This window comes from Triticum aestivum, chromosome 6B, assembly GCF_018294505.1.
Source record: "Triticum aestivum cultivar Chinese Spring chromosome 6B, IWGSC CS RefSeq v2.1, whole genome shotgun sequence".
NCBI classification, from domain to species: domain Eukaryota; kingdom Viridiplantae; phylum Streptophyta; class Magnoliopsida; order Poales; family Poaceae; genus Triticum; species Triticum aestivum.
In genome coordinates this window covers 358,361,024-358,366,130 of record NC_057810.1, presented here as the reverse complement: position 1 = coordinate 358,366,130, position 5,107 = coordinate 358,361,024, and positions in this window count along the sequence as shown.

The window sequence follows — 5,107 nt, the reverse complement described above, 5'->3', positions numbered from 1 at the left end:
GGAGGCCGTCAGAAGCAACGGATGGATCCCATCCTCCTCCTCGTACTGCAACCCATGCGGTCGTCGGCGATGGGATGGGAGGGAGGCGAGGGAGGCAGCGCTCGCAGGGGAGGCGGGGCTCAGGGGGAGGCGGCGCTCGAGGGGGAGGAAGGGGAGAGGGAGGCAGCGGGGGCGCATGGGCGGCTGCGGCGGACGGAGGCAGCGGACGGCGGAGGCGCGTGGGCAGCGGGGGCGCGTGGGCGGGGGCGCATGGGCGGCGGACGGTGGGGGCTCGATCGAGTGGGGAAACCTAGGACTAAGAAAAAAATAGTAACCCTGGTACTATTGGCGCACCGTATGCAAATGCGCCATTAGTGACCCTGGTTACTAATGGCGCACCTACTTCTGGTGCGCCATTAGAAGTTTTGCAAAAAAATAAAAAAAGTATTTATTCTAATGGCGCACCGTGGCACAGTGTGCCATTACTAGTCTAAACTAGTAATGGCGCACTGTGTCATGGTACGCCATTAGTAGTTTTGCAAAAAAAAAGAAAAAAATAAACAACAGTAGTGGCGCACCATCTCCCTCGTGCGCCATTAGTGTCTTCCACACTAATGGCGCACCTGAACATGGTGCGCCATTAGTATATACTAATGGCGCACCACATGGCCGGTGCGCCATTAGTGTCCATCCCATCTATAGCCCTTTTCCTAGTAGTGTAAATCTCTTGATCCTGGTTGTGTGCGTAGTCCCCACGATATAATTTATTACTTCTCTGCTAAATATTTCCCTGCTCATAAGAAACAAGCTGCTTTGAGGGAAATATACAACTTTGTGCAAATTAAAGAAGAGAGTCTCCCACAAGCTTGGGGGAGGCTTCTCGAGTTACTTAATGCTTTGCCTGATCATCCTCTTAAGAAACCTGAAATACTTGATATCTTTTATAATGGACAAAGTGATGCTTCCAGAGATTACCTGGATAGTTGTGCTGGTTCTCTTTTCAGGGAAAGAACACCGGATGAAGCTGAAATTCTATTAAATAATATGTTGACAAATGAAAATAATTGGGCACCTCCCGAGCCACCTCCTGAGCCAGCTCCAGAGCCAATTACTGAGCCTATTCCTAAACCAACTCCGAAAAAGAGAGGTATTCTATTTCTCAGTCCCGAAGATATGCATGATGCAAAGAAATCTATGAAAGAAAAAGGTATTAAAGCTGAAGATGTTAAGAATTTACCTCCTATTGAAGAAATACACGGTCTTAATTTACCGCCTGTTGAAGAAGTATATGATCTCAATTCCTTACTCACTGAAGAACCTCCTGATCCCGATATCCTGACACAGGTAGTAAAGGTAAATTCTCTCTATAGATATGATAAAGCTTAAGTCCCTCCTACTAAAATTGCTAGTCAGTGCTTGGATGAGTTTGATGACTTTATGTTTAAGCAAGATGACTTTAATGCTTATTTGGTAGACAATTAAAACAGAATACCTTTATGAATAAACGCTTGGGTGATTTTATGGCTAATATTAGAGGTGAACTTAAACTTGTTAGCAAACATGCTTCTATGGTTACCACTCAAGTAGAACAAGTACTTAAAGCTCAGAAAGAAGTGCTTGATGAAATGAAAAGTAAGAAAAATGATTATGCTGTTAGAGTGGCTGCTAGAACTGGTAGAATGACTTAGGAACCTTTGTATCCTGAAGGGCACCCTAAGAGAATCGAGCAATATTCTCAGAGAAATAATATTGATGTACCTAGTTATTCTAAAAGGAAGAAAAAGAAAAATGATAGGACTTTGCAAACTTGTAGTGAACCTATTGCTGAACCACCTGAGAATCCAAACGATATATCTATGTCTGATGCTGAAACACAATCTGGTAATGAACATGAACCTAGTGAAAATATTAATGATGATGTTCATGATGATGCTCAACCTAGTAATAATAATGATGTAGAAGTTGAACCTGCTGTTGATCTTGATAACCCACAATCAAGGAATCAACGTTATGATAAAAGAGACTTCGTTGCTAGGAAACATGGTAAAGAAAGGGTGTCGGTGTCAAAACCGGTGGATCTCGGGTATGGGGTCCCGAACTGTGCGTCTAGGCGGATCGTAACAGGAGACAAGGGACACGATGTTTTACCCAGGTCTGGGCCCTCTTGATGGAGGTAAAACCCTATGTCCTGCTTGCTTAATATTGATGATGTGTGTTACAAAAGTGGATCTACCACGAGATCAAGGAGGCTAAACCCTAGAAGATATCCTATGGTATGATTGTTGTTCGTCCTAAGGACTAAAGCCATCCGGTTTATATAGACACCGGAGAGGGCTAGGGTTACACAGAGTCGGTTACAATGGTAGGAAATCTACATATCCGTATCGCCAAGCTTGCCTTCCACGCCAAGGAAAGTCCCATCCGGACACGGGACGAAGTCTTCAATCTTGTATCTTCATAGTCTTGGAGTCCGGCCAATGATGATAGTCCGGCTATCCGGACACCCCCTAGTCCGGAACACCCTCAGTAGCCCCTGAACCAGGCTTCAATGACGACGAGTCCGGCGCGCATGTTGTCTTCGGCATTGCAAGGCGGGTTCTTCCTCCGAATAATTTATAGAAGATTGTGAACACCAGGATAGTGTCCGGCTCTGCAAAATAAATTCCACATACCACCGTAGAGAGAATAATATTACACAAGTTCAATCTGCTGACGTATTTTGTGGCGTGACGTCACACCATTACCAAGCCTTTACTCGAATTGTTTTTATTGTTCCACCTCCGCGCGTTTAGCGAGGCGGTTTCCTTGGCACGTCTTGTCGAAGCAGAGATCGTGTTCCCCTTATTCCGGGATTCCCATCAATACGGACGTGGGCAACCCAACCGCGCCATTGATTGTGACGCTTGGGAGATAAGCGAGTTTTACCAGGCCGGTGGGGACACATGTTTTGTCTGCCCATATAAGGGGATAAAGATCCAACCCTTTTACCTGCGCCTTCTTCCTCCTTGGCTTATCCATCTCCGCGAACTCGAGCTCCAGCGCCCAAGTCCGCACTTCTCACCTCAACCTTCTCCAACTATGTCCGGAGCGGGAGGCAAGTGGATGGCCTCCTCCGTCACGGAGGGGCAGATCCAGAAGCTGCGCGACGCCGGATATTTGTCCAGCGACATCGCGCATCGGCTCCCGACGAGGAGAGCTCATCCCCACCCCCAGGCCCCATGAGAGGGTAGTATTTCTTCCCCATTTCCTCCGCGGACTGGGCTTCCCACTTCATCCTTTTGTCCGGGGCTCATGTTATACTACAGCCTAGATTTCCATGATCTGGCCCCGAATTTCATCCTCAACATCTCGGCATTTATCGTCGTGTGCGAGGCTTTCCTCTGCATCCAGCCCCACTTCGGCTTGTGGCTCAAGACCTTCAGTGTCAGGCCGAAGGTTGTGAAGGGCAGCCAAGCGGAGTGCGGAGGCGCCATGGTGGGCAGGATGTCCCATGTTACGTGGCTGGAGGGCACTTTCGTGGAAACCATCAAGGGGTGGCAATCGGGGTGGTTCTACATCACCGAGCCGCGTGACCCTGATTGGGCAGCGGCCCCCGAATTCAGATCCGGCATCCCTACACGGCTCACCTCCTGGAAAGAGAGCGGCCGGATCTGGGGGGATTCGGAGGAGCTGACCGGACTCCAAGCCTGTATCCAGAAGCTGGTGGATAAGAAGCTCAAGCGTGTCAACGTAGTCCAGGTCATGCTCATCCGCCGGATTCTCCCGTGCCAACGACGGGGCTTCAACATGTGGGAGTTTGATCCGGCGCAGCACCAGACCCTGAGCGGGCTCTTCGACACTATGTACGAAGATGTCTGGAAGGTGTTGTTCAAGGGCGCCGAAGCTCCCGCATCCGCTACCAAAGATCGCGGATTCCGCTCGCAGCGTCCAGCTGACGAGGTAAGTGATTTCACCACTTGTTTTCCATAGTTTGACTCTATGCGGGATCTAAACTCCCTTTACCTTTGACAGGAATGGCTGGCGAAGGCCGAACGGACTATCTGTCCGGCCCCATTGCCAGAGGACCCAGCGGACGCCCGCCTAACGGGGCTGCTGGCTCCGGCACCCCACGTGGTGCTGGAGAAGAAGGCCAAGAAGAAGGCCACGGGGACTCGGAAGAGTTCCCGTTTTCAGGTGCTATCGGATGATGAATCCGAGGCCGACTCCTCCCACCAAGGCGAGGAGGAGAAGAAGAAAGCCTCTCCCCCAGCGGGGGGAGGGAAGAAAAGGAAGGCCTCCCCAACAAGGGAGGCCGAAGGGTCCAAGAAGGGAAAAACTCTTCCCCCGGACTGCTCCGCCAATGACAGTGACGACGACGAGGACTGGCCTCCAAGGGCCAAGCCCCTGGCGAGATCGTAAGTATCCGGACTCCCGAATAACTTCAAGGTTTTTATTTTTCGCCACATAATGTCTTTCTAATGCCGCATACAACCCTGCAGTCCGCCTAAGGATGATCTTCCCGCCTCGTCGAGCGGGTCCTTAGGTGCGTCGGATATGGATTCCCTTCCGACGGCCTCCACCCCCCGTGATGCGGACGATGCCGAGGTGGGATCCCAAGAAGGGACCCACCAGGAGGAGAGGGCCCCGGAGGTGTCGCAGGACAACCTCCCGGACTTTGCACCGGACTCGGCCCCGGAACCCACAGTGGCTCCGGAGTCCGGCGGGCGACCCCTTCGCAAGAAGGGCAAGACCGTGACGCCGGCTGCCTCCGTCCAACCGGAGGTGCCGGATAACTTGCTGGAGGCGCTCAACGGCGCCTCCATCGAAGAGGAACACCGCACTGTTATGAGTGCGGTGATTCAGAAGGTGCAGCTCGCCAAGAGCGGGCTGACCGAAGCCTGCAGCAGCCTTCTAACAGGCTTTGAGGTAAGAATTTCAATATGTATAAAATGGTACCGCATAGACAGTAGCCCTTGATGCTCGGTTCGGTGTTCGGAAAGAAAAGCTGCACTGAGGATCTAAAAAGATATACGTAGGAGTTAAAAAATATGTCAATATGTCATTGCAGGCTGTGCTGCTGACCTCTGCCGCACTGACTGCGGAGGTCAATACTTTGAAGGAAAACCTCGAGCGGTCCGAGAACGAGCTC